The 12,562-nt window shown below is 38.6% G+C and overlaps 1 protein-coding gene across 2 annotated transcripts in view; it reads right to left on the bottom strand.

Moving 5' to 3' along the window:
* Window positions 1-11,607, bottom strand: part of PIK3CB (phosphatidylinositol-4,5-bisphosphate 3-kinase catalytic subunit beta) — a 92,941-nt gene extending 81,334 nt beyond the window's left edge. Inside the window, exon 1 of one of the 2 annotated variants that reach the window (XM_007422249.4) lies at window positions 11,209-11,607. The gene's annotated coding sequence lies outside the window, so the exon portion shown is untranslated. Of the gene's footprint in view, window positions 1-10,563; window positions 10,748-11,208 lie in introns of those variants that run through there. The other variant, XM_088131889.1, reaches the window with a different exon arrangement.
* Between the last annotated feature and the right edge of the window lie 955 nt (window positions 11,608-12,562).

Raw genomic sequence — 12,562 nt, 5'->3', positions numbered from 1 at the left:
TACAGATAGAGGCATGTACAGGCATGGTGATTTTACACAAGTGTGGGCATGAGTACCCATGGGAGTAAAAGTATGTGTGGCCCTTGGCCAAGCTATCTGTGGGCCAAAGCCTAATTTTCTTCTTCACCTGATCAAACCACTGCATCCTGTGGACTGGAAAAGGAAAGGAAAGATAGTGATTTTTCTTTAAAAAAAAACAAAACTGAATCTACTCTTGCTTTTTAATGAATTAAGGATTTAAACAACCTGCTATTTTACAAATTATGAAACTAACCTGAAATTAAACTGAAGGAATTCCTCTCCTTCACTTCTTGACCAGTCAGAGAAGAGTGCAATTACTGCTGCCTGGTTATCCATAGCAACTCAATACTGCTGCTGCTGCTATCACTGCCAAAGTTCAGCAGCAATAGAATCTTGCTTGAACAGTACAGTACAGTACAATCACCTCCAAAAGTTCTTCAAACAAAACTGCAGTTACAGAAAACCTGAATTACTTCATTTAGATCCACTGCCATGTTCATGCAAAATATTTTGAATGTTTTATGATAAACATAGTTAATCTATTGCCTCACAAAAGGACAATGTAAAAAGTAGTAAATGCAAGTGTAACTTCTAAAAATCCCACTTGGTGATGCAGTGAATCCAAATTTACAAATGTTTACATGCCACAGTTTGTGTCCTGGACTGGTTCAGACAACAATGATTTACCAGCCAACAATACACACTGTACTTATATCCTTCCTCATCCATTCTCTTAAAACAAAACTTTAAGGTTTTACTAAAAAACAGTTTCCTTTTGCATAGTGTTGGCATAAGGCCTGGTTAAAACCAACATGCCCACTCATAAAGACTTGAGGGCAAACCACTCTTCTCATGGTTTGAACAGAGCTTAAGTGCATTATCCACTACAATGTAGATTACTTCTGGTTGGAATACTGTAAACTGGAAATCTTAGCCATAAACCAGGGATATGCAATTTTTTTTCGTGCTGAAGGCTGTAGTAGGTACAACATGTTGGTAGCTGCACTGCAATAGGGGACAGAACCATATACAGGTAGTCCTCGACTTACGACTATTTGTTCGGTGACCGTTTGAAGTTATGAACGCACTTAAAAAAGTGACTTATGCCCAAAATTATGGCCGTTGCAGCGTCCCGTGGTCACGTGATCAAAATTCGGGTGCTTGGCAGCCTGCCTGCACTTACGACCACAGGGATGCCCCAACTCCCCCCACCCGCCTATCTCCCCCATCTAAGCTCTTTTGTCCCCCTGCCCCCCGTGCTCTGCCATCCCAGCTGATCTTCACAGTATTCTTGCTCCTGCTGCTGACGAGGTATGCCCGGTCTGGCTGCTAGACCGGGCTTTGGCTGCAAAAAAAAAAAAAAGCCAAAAGCCCCAGAACTGCAGCACACCAAGAAGCTCCTTTGCAAAAAGCTCCTGGGCTTCGCACTGCGGGGAAAAAAGCCAAAAGCAGCCCCTGAGCAGCAGCACACCAAAACGCCCCTTTATGCTGCGCTCCTGGGCAGGGCTAGGCTGAGCTTTTGCTTCAGTTTGTGAAAAAGATGCTATATTAATGGAAATCAATGAATAAAACATGTTTTTAGGGCAGGAAACTATACTTTGGAATAAGGATTTGTTGTAGCTTACTGGTTGCAGTTTAGCATGAACAAGGCATCATTGTTTCTTTTCAATTTCTTGGCTTATGTATGTATGGTTTGCTTTTGTGCCTATCTAAGCTTCTTACTGATCTACAGAGGAGTTATGCAAGAGCAGCTAAAAACTAGGAAAACAAATCAGGAACTGCTATAATTACTTTGCTTATCTACAAAACAGTTTCAAATTGGATAAAACAAACTACAGCTTAATATGTTGTTTGAACAGAATTACTATATAAAATAAGATACACATTGCTTCTCTTCCACATGTGCAGCATTTGTCCCAAACATACAACAAAAACAGCACTGTATCCAAAGAGTTTATGATGTGCTCATTATACACACCTCTGCAGTGTTTTGAGTTTGGGAGAAAAGATGCCATTGTATTTTTTATCACCAACAGCACAAGGTTCCAAATGCTTTCATTTCAGGGTTTTTTTGGGGGGGGGAGTCAATTAATTAAATCTGAAGCTTGGCATTTGTGATTGTTCACAGCTCCTTAGTGTATAGCAAAAAACAGTCTTGGTACATTTTTTTTTAAAATTACATTTCCTGCCCCCAATTTCTTTCTCCACAGGGCAGCTTGCACCATAGCATTATGCTTCAATAGCAACTTTTAGAAATTAACCCTGCACTGTCATTTCATCACTAGGCGAAAGGATTTATTTGCTTTTCCTTTGAGTTTTCTGCTCTCCCAACAGTCTGTGCACTCAAGGGAGATGTGGCTTGTAGACAAGCAGGCTCTATTTTGTTATCTACCCAGGCAGTTAGACTTTGAAAATAGTCCTAGCAGTTAAGAACTATAATGCTACAAGACCGAGCACATCTTCAAAAAGGCTGATACGTGTATAAGTAAGCAGCAAAGGCTGCCTATTTAGAATTCAAAAACTTTCAATGGAAAGTCCTTTTATACATTATAAACCTGTGAAAAATTATACACATACACACACACTGCTTGTTGTATTAGTGATTATGGGATATGATATTTTCTCAGCTGCTATGTATTTTAATTTTTGTATTGCTGCAATTGTTTCTACTTTATTTTAATTTTGTTTTCACTGCCAGGAATCACTCGCTGAGATGGGCAGCCATATATATTGAATCACTAAATAAAAATAAAAAATATTTTATACTTTTAGTTTTAACTTGCTATTCCTTCTAAAACAAGCACCTGCCTCTCCCCACTATCAATTGTTGGGCTTCTTTTAAACATGGGTTCAATACATTCCTGAAAGTGTGCTAAACCCACATTCAAAAGCAGGCAGAACACGGGTCTAGTGTTCTTTTAAAAGAGTGTAAAATAGCATAAAAATAGTTGACAGGTGTTGGTGGGGAATGACATGTGCTGTAGCAGAATCTCTCCAAATTCTTCAGGCTGCACTATCAGTCAACTGTTTATCAGCTGGCTGACTGGTCAACTCCCTACTTTTCCTGCCATTTCACCCAACCTGCTACCAGGGATGGAAGGAGTGGTATGAAACTCTGCGAGAGAGCGCTCCTTATCCACCAGGTCTTCGATCTGTGGGATTGGAGAATAAAAAGCTATCCCTTCTAACTTCTTCTGCCACCTTTTGCTGCTTTACTGGGCTGCCTCCACCATCTATAAATCCACCATCTGATCAGTGGGCTAGGGGTGATCAGGTGGTGGACTTGCAACTGATTTACAGATGGTGAAGGCTACCCAGTAAAGCAGAAAAAGACAGCAGGAGACTCTCTTAGTTTATTATTTATTTATTTATTTATTCATTCATTCATTCCATTTCTAGGGTCACCCAATCACCAAGTGTTTTAACAGATGGATAAACCCATCAATCTCCACATCTGTCAAAACTCACCTCCTACCCCAACCTAGTTCCTATTAAGGAGAGTGACTGGTGGCAGTTTTTTGCTCCAGGAGATCATATTCATTTAAAGGACAAATGAAGTCAGCAGAATCCACCAACTGCTTCTTTAACTTGTCATGAATTAAAACTGCAAGGACAACACCTGTGGCAGGTCATGTTACTGTGGCAGAATAGGGCTCAGCAGCTATGACAGCAAACTTTATGCTGGCATAATTTTCTGCCAGCTCAAGGACTGGTGGACTGCACACTAACATCTAGCTTTTTATTACAATGTTTTATCTCAGTTTATAATCTGTAATTTGAATTATATCAGCTATAGTTATTAATTGCATGATAACCCAATTTAAATATTGACTTATTTTAGTATTGACATAAATTTTAAAATTGATATAAGATACTCGACAGAGATTTATAATAATGTATTTCTTATATTTTAAGCTAATTTTACAATGTTTGAAAATCTTTTCAATCTATTTTCTGTTCTTTTTCTGTTTTTAATATTACACTTGCAAAATTAATAAATTAGGGGGAAAAAAGAACAAGTGATCTGACTGTATGGCCCTACGCGTTCCTGTTAACTTTTAATGCTATAAACAAATTGGGACTGAGTATCTAAAATATCTGTTTTTTCCCTTTTAAATCTACTGATGCACTTAGCTCATCAGGAACCTCTTTGCTGTGAACATTTTCTTTCACTAGTAATTCATAACATTTAATGCAAACACTCATAAATGATATATATTCAGTTAATATAACAGCTTGTACATTCATTGTAGATTTTTCTTAAACTGGTCTTGTGTTTATTTGGCCTTATAAATATAACTTAAATAAGTTATAAAAACCCAGATTACAAACCCTTTTTTTTCCTCACATAAGATTCATGAAGCACCTTTTCAAATCAATCACAGTCTATGATCATCCACTTTTCAGTTTGTCATTTCTACCTATTGTTATTGTCATGTCTGTTTCCATGACAATATACAAGAACAGCCCTAGGAATTCCATAGCTGTCTGATCTAAACACATCCTGCTGTCTTATAAACTTACAATATTTAGTACAAGTCCATTCAGTAATTACATGCACACCTGCACCAGCACAAGTTCACTCAAGCAGGAAAAAAAAACCATATAAAACCAAAGCCAAACCGAGGACATCTCATAGCTTTGCAGTACTCTTTTATTCATTGTCTTCTTCTACATCCTAGATGTTAGTAATATATTTATATACCAGTTCCCTGCAATCATATATTAAAGTAGTTTATAATTAAAATACAATAATAAAATAAGTACTTAAATAGTTAGGGTAGAAAGAATGCAAAAACAAAACACAACTATTGTCCAACTTTCAAAGTCACTAGCTTTAGTTTTAACTTACTATTGCTTCTAAACACTGTTTTTTATAAGTATAGCTCTAAAGATATAAAGAAAGCTTCACCTATTTAAAGGATAACTGTTACCTTCCAAAAATCCTTTCTGTTACTTCCCCCATTCTTGCTTCAGTTGGCACAATGGAATAGAAGTGAACTCTAAGAAGTGAGTAGCATAATTACAAGATAGTTCAGGATGATTCAAGCAAAGAATATAAGTTTATTATTATAATTTTCAAATGTTAGAAATAACCTGCCAAAACAATCTGTTTCCATAATATGAAAGCATGTTTCACTTTCTTCCACTCAAACACATATTACATGTCTTATAGGTAATTCTTAGCATCTACTATTTAACAAAATAAAAACCAATGAACGTATTGGAAAGAAATAATTCCTCAAAGACACAGTCCTGAGCAACTATCAATCCTTGAGGGTCCCCTTTTATAATGAGAATCTGCTAAATTCTGTCATTTATAAATGAGGACCTGTTAACAGACACAGGAGCAATTAAATCATGAAGCAACCAATGGTGGCTTGTTCTCTATAATGGACCAGTTGAGGGAATGGGATTTCCTGTTGGTCAATGAATATTCCACACCCCACTTCTTCCCCATAATGGAGTTTTATGTCAATTTCAAAAGTATTTCCTTTTTTGCTGGGGTGTGGAATAGGCTGCTGCAAGTACTGCCCTTTGCAGCATGCTTTGGCTGCAGAGAACTGACTGAACCAGGGCTTGCTAGAAAATCTGGACCAGAACAAAGAAAACTCAAGCCTGTCTGTATCACAGATAAATGAAAATTTGTTCCAGATTATCTTTCTCCACCTTGATCCAAGTTTCTGCTGAATCTGATACTCCTAATTGTTACCTGCTCAGACAATCCAAATTAAAACAGACAAAATTTACAAGTGTCAGTCCAGTCCATTTCTTTATATTTTTTCCTTAAATACTTTTCTGATGCTGTTAAGTCTACAAACTGATACTTATTAAAAACTCAAAATAAAACAAAGCCAAGTGAAAATCTTACACACTTCTTGCTTACCTCTTCTTATATGAATCATCAAAGAGGATAAACCAAGATTCAGTTCGGTTTGCTGAATTCCTGACTGAGGCTTAGACTGAATCCCAGCAAGATGGAATGGCTGTGGATTCATAAGCCAACAGTTTTCAGAGATGCTCCATCTTTTATCCTAGATGGGTTGCACTCTTCCAGATGGCTTGCAATCTGGGAGTTCTCCTGGACTCATAGCTTGTTCTTGAACAGCAGGTAGAGGCTGTGGCTAGGAGGGCCTTTGCACAAATACATTTTATGCTCCTATTGGAGCCATTTTTGGAACAGAGAGCTTTACTTTGTGTATGCATGGCCTTGTCACCTTGCTCTGGATGATTGTAATTTACACTACATGCAGCTGCCCCTGAAAACTATCTAGAAGCTTCAGCTAGTTTAGCAAACAGCAGCTTGAGTAGTTATGGGAGAACCACTGCTGTGGAAATTGCACTGGTTGCCAGTCAGCTTCTGGGTGCAATTCAGGGTGCTGTTATCACCTTTAAAGCCCTACATGGCTCAAGGCCTGGATATCTTCGCAACAGCCTTCTCAGAAATGATTCTGCCCATATAGTGAGATGTAGAGAGGATTTGTGGAAAGTCCCAATCCTGAGGAAATGTTATCTACAGGAACTTTGTGCTTGAACTTTTTTAGTGATGGTGTCCTGCCTTTCAAACCAGATATTCAGACTACCCCTTCCCTATTGTATTTTCAAAGAGCTATAAAAATGTTGCTCTTCAGAGAGGTATTTGGGATGCCTGAATATTTTGCTGTCCAAATGGTGACATATCAGAGCCTTCTTACTCTTATGGTTATGCTACTGATTTTCTAAGTTTTAGTTTTATGTTGTTAATTGTAAGCCACTCTGCATCTTGGGAAATGGAGCTACATATAAGCTAAATTAATAAATAAATGCAAGTATTTGTAGCTTAAAGTAAACCCTAATAAATAGCTAAACAAGATAAGTTGTTTGGACTATTTGGTTACTTGTTTAGCAATTAACTAAGTTTAATATAACATCATGCATTATTTGCATATAACAAATCAGAAATTACTTAAAGCAAAATGTAACTGGATGTTCAAGAGGAAAACGGAACAAGTGTGGAATGCAAATTCAAATAAGCTCTTTTCTAGTCCTCCAAGATAGTTCTGAACTATAATTACGCATTACATAGGGATGCAAACAATATCATCTGAACACTGTGGTTTTGTTACTATTCTCACACCAAGTCATTGATACCATGTTCAGATTTCTCATCTTTTTGTTGCTATTGACAATTTGTAGACTAGAAGAACAAAACAAAAGCATGCATGTGAAAATGGGGGCAGGGTCCCCATTTCTTCAAAATCATTGGATTACAAGGTTGAAAAGCGCAGGAAATATTTTAGTATAATACTACAATTGAGGGTGAGGGTAGGCGAATGTGTGTGCCTTCATTTAGAATCCTGCATGTTTCCATTGCTTTGTACAGTAGTCCCACTGGCTGCTAGCATTTCCTGGAAAATCCCTACAGGACTTAATAGTGTGGTTTCTTTCCTTGGGGCTCTGTAATCCTACTGCAGCTACTTAAGGTATTAACAGTTTAGCATTTTAGTGTATTACTTAATTCTTATTTTTGTTTTAGCATGTTTCCTATAATCTTTTTAATTAATTCATCCACAATTTGGGACTGTTTATAATGATGAATAGGTAACAAAGGTTACATAATAAGTTACCTAACAGGTAATAAAGAAAAGGCACAGCTACTAAACTTCTAGTTTGGTTCAGTCTATTCCAAGAAAAAAGTGTGTGTTCCAGGAGAGGGGGAAGAGCAGGACCGAAGCTCCAGATTGATAGAAAAATGTCACTTTATTTTGAGCTTAAATACTCAGGGCCAGATGAATTGTGCTGTAGGATATTGAAAAAATTAATCGTCTCACAGAATTCTTGTACATTATCTTTCTGAAATCCCCAAGTACTGGTGAAGTGCCAGATGCCCCTATCTTGAACACATGGAAATAGGAAGATCCAGTTCAATACTGGATTTTGAATTGAAATTACAGTTCAGTATAACACTGATATTTAAGAAGATTCTAGAATGGATCATAGAGATCAAACCCTTTAAAACAATATAATTATCAGAAGTTAGCATGGATTTATCAAGACAGATCTTGTCAAATTAATCTTATTTCATTTTTGTACAAGAAACATACTTAATAGATTGCAGGAATGCTGTGGAGATAATATACAAGCCCCTGCAAGGCTTTTAGAAAGGCAGTTAAAACCTGATTCTTTCCATGGACCTTTGGGTGAGGATAAGCAGAGTTCCCAATTTGAAAAATTACAGTATATTTCAGTTCTGATCACCATTTTATTGTCTTAGTACATTTTAATGGTGCTGTTGTCTTTTGCATTCTTGGTTGATTTTTTTTCATTCCTTGTTTGTACACCACTCAGAGTCAGGTTGTCTTAGTTGGGCAGTCATAAGTGCTTCAAATAAATAAATAAATAAATTTTGGCTGCAGCAAAGCACCTTACAGCAGATGGCACTCTGATTAGCAAGCTAGTTAACTGAGGGCTGCATGGTATGAAAATTCATACTCAAAGTGCTCACTAGTGGTACCTCATCAAATTGGGTAGAAGCATCAAGTGGGAGGCTACAAGAATCAGTCCTCTATTTTTCAGTATTTTTTGACTTGAATAACAAAACAGAAGAAAGGCCTATTGAATTTGCTGATGGCACAAATATTCTAAAAGAAATAAAATTCAAAATGATTTTGAGCAGTTAGATAAATGAGCTGAAACTAACAAAATAACATTTAATTATACCTTTTTCAAGTAACAAATCAAATGCACATTTATTGGATGGGGATACTGACTAGGAAACGGTACTTGTGAAAAAGTCTTGGAATAGTATTTGATTACCCATTGACTATAAGGCACTGGTGTGATGTGTCTGCAAAAAATGCAAACGTAATTCTAAGCTGCATCAACAGAAGCACAATTTCCAAATCACAGAAATAATAATTTCATTTTCCTCTTAATAGAGCAGTTTGACATGGAATTAATTACCCAGAGAGGTGATGGGCTTTCACAAATTACATCAGCTTCCCGCAAACACCGACAGGTTCAGCATGGAAGCTAATGTCATTCAAGTGTTATTGGCAAGGAAGGACTACCTTACGTGGTCATATGAGAGAATTCTCAATTCAATATTTAAATAGGCTTACAAAACCAAGTTTATAAAAGTAGGGTTTTCTGGATCTGCACAAACATCCCTGAATTTTCAAGCAAGACTAGAATGCATATCTGAAGACCTACCATTATTCTTTATGACAATTATCTCCCTATCTTCCAGGCACCATAGCTGACACTATTAAAACTATATTAATCTGTCTCCTATTATCCCATGAAGAAAGAGATCATCAAGCCGCAACATGCATTTCTTCTGGTAGGTTCAATGTAAAGTTAATATTGTTCACATAACACTCATGTACTTGCAATGTAACCATGTTTCGTGAGTGTTTTTTCTTAAACCAACCTGAAACCCACAACCAAAATGAAAAAATACCCCTGTAAACAATCAGTTTAGACTGCCTACAATAGTGATCTACAGTATTCCTCATCAGGCAGCCATCTTAACAGAGGAAGAAAGAAAAATAAAGGAGAAACAAAAGGACTCTCAAACTGTGCTCTGGTTCCACCACTGCCAACAAAAATCTCCCTGAAAAATTACTCTTAATAAATCTGTATCTTGATTTAAATAGGTCCCCTACCCTTGCATTAAACAAAATACCATCCAAAAATTACACAAATGCATAAATATAATACTATACATAAGTTGCCAACAATCATCAAAAACTATTTTAATGTAGAATGTACATAACTGCAAGGCATGTAGCTCAATGACATCCCAAATTCAGTAACCATATACAACCTCTGAGAAAAATGACTAATTTACTCAAGGCTCTGATATTGTAATGAGAAGTATCGCAATGAGCTCTTAGTAGGATTTGGAAAGAGAGAACATAATCGACCCAAGCAACTTCCCCTTCCTCATTTAAGAATTTCAAAGGGATTACCCAGAAAGATACCAACTGTCTGTCAACAGGAAGGGCTGGGTTTGTGTCAGCTGTTCAGTTGAATACAGCAATAATCTGTAATTTTAACTAACACTGTAAATGCTCATCTATCTGCAGAAAAGATTAGTGAGACTTCAGCAATTTTTATGTAATGCCGCAAAAGGTTTTTAGACTATTTCTTTTCTTTTTAATTATGGAACTATTGTTACCTCTTCCTGGAAAGAGAAAAACTGGAAACAGCTGGAGAACAGCTTTTTGTAAAAACAGTTCTAAACATCCTGGAAATTAATACATCATAAAATGAAAGCTATTTTAAAATCACACACAATAGCACTCTGATGTGGAGTAACTCCTCCCAAATAATATCAGTAGTATCCATACTAATAAAAACAATAATTTTTACTAATCATTAAATCATTTTTAATCATTAAAAGGGGAGCAGTTGAGTCCCCCCTTCCAGGGCTGTGGCGCAAACAAAGATTAGCATTATACAGAACTTGGCATGCCAAAAAAGAATGATGGAAATTACTGATAACATCTTTTTCACAAAGCCCAAGGTATTTAACATTAGCAATTCTGTAAAGCATACCACAGCTCTCTTTGTATCCTTCTTGTTCATCCCAACTGATAGCGAGGTGACTAAACTTCACATGATCACTTGAAAAAGAGGGCAGCAGCCGTCTGACTCGGTGCTTATTAAGCAAAGTATTGTTACAAGACGCACATCCTTATCTCCTTACTACCGTTCTACTATGTTCACAGTGAAGAAATGCAAAAATACTGTGCTCCACGAGAGAGTTAAATATTATTTGGGGAGGAGAAGAAGAGGAGAGCAGGAACACACAGACATACACACAAACAAAAGCGCCACAATCGTTCTGAGCTCAATGCATCTACGACAGAATAAAACCTCAATAGAAAACCGCTTTGTGATGGTTTTTCTCTCTTTCTTTTTCTGGCTATATCTCGTTTCTCTGGACGGTTTGTGGGACTTGCAGCCAAGCAGTAAACATACGCCAGTGGTCTGGACAGGGAGCCCCCGGGCAGCCGAGTAGGCAGACTTTTTCAAACGCGCACATGTTCCGCAGCGCCTCTCAGCACGGAACTGCCTTCGCCGCTGGAGCTGGAGAAGACTGGGCATGGCGGCAAGAAGGGCGCCCGGATTGCCCCTCTCCCCACGCAGCTCGGGTGATTTCACTCCCCAGCCACCCGCATCTGGGTTTCCGATACTTACCTGCTCAAGCACGAGCGGGCGGGGGCGGCACTCGACCCCGCTTCCTGTTCCTTGAAGCCGAGGCGGCGGCGGCGGCGGCAGCTTTTCCTGTTCGGCCCCGTCGCCAGTAACACGCATCACCTGCCGGGCCTCAGGTCGCGGGTACCTTCAGGCTGCGTGAGGAAACGAAGCCCTTTCCCTCTCTAACGCAGGCGCACGCTGAGGGGAAGCAATGGTGTCGCCGGTGGCGATTACCTAGGAAACAGCTTCCCACCAGCCCCTTCTCGCTCTCGCTCTCTCCGCCTTCTAATTTGTCTCAGCCAATCTCGGGGACGCTCGTGACAGAAGTCGGTCACTGCAACACATAGTTTCGTTTTCTTCTTGCAGTCTCCGGATTTGCTACCCCGAGGCGAACGGGACCCGCTTGGTTGGTTCGATCCGCCCCAAGCCAGACGCAGCCGCTCCGCAGCGCGCGGCTGAGGCTGCGGAGGGAAAGAGAGTTCCGGGCGCCTCGCTTCAGGCTGTGGCAGAGGAAAGATTGAACCGATTCCGCCGAGGAGTCACGTAGCTTTGGGGTTGTGGTGTGGGGGAGGAAGGGAGGGAGCTGCGGAAAGACGAGAGTAGGTTGTGTTGGCTGCGTTCGCACGACCCGCTAAACCACGTTCATTGTTTATTCAGTCTTTTCTGAGGTTGCGCAACTAACCACGCGCACAGGCTGGCTTTCCAACAACCGCTACCCTAAAATGTAGTTGGCAGCTTTATGACTCAGGGTGTCGTACGAACATAGCCACTGGATTAATGCAGACGCTGAACTTGATCCTATACGAAATTGCACACCTGTGTGTTTAATGGAGTGTAATTAGAAAGTATGTCTTAAATTTGGAGCTGGTAAAAGACTGAGCTTGACAGCCGTCCCTGCAGGAAAAAGCATGCTTACCAGTGGCCCCCAGTTTGGAGGACTGACTACTAAATTTTGCCAAATTTAAGATCATTGTGATGTTTAAAGGGGCAAATCTTTTATTTAGATAAAATTTGATTTTAAGCTGACTTATTAAAACCTGGTCTCAGTTTTTATTTTCCTTATTTTAAGCTTGCTTTACACTGGATTTTTTTTTTTTTTGCTGTTTTCATATTTAGTCAAATATTGTTGATAAAATTTCTATATAATTGGTTGAGGTTTATATGAAATTTCAGATTGTGATTAAAGTAATTGTTCTTCATTTTTCTATTCCACTGATTTCTTTCAAATATATAATGGAGAACTTGAAGCAAGATTGATATACCTTTTACATTATTTTTCTGCAACAGCTACATTGGATGCTACATCCAGCTTTGATAAAGAGTTTTGATATAATTTTCAGATGGTGACCTAGAC

Source organism: Python bivittatus, unplaced genomic scaffold, assembly GCF_059951505.1.
Source record: "Python bivittatus isolate LINGU-HERP-01145 unplaced genomic scaffold, Pbiv_v1 ctg000980_np1212, whole genome shotgun sequence".
NCBI lineage: Eukaryota > Metazoa > Chordata > Lepidosauria > Squamata > Pythonidae > Python > Python bivittatus.
The sequence above is the reverse complement of the archived record's forward strand: the minus strand, read 5'-3'. Positions and strand labels throughout refer to the sequence as shown.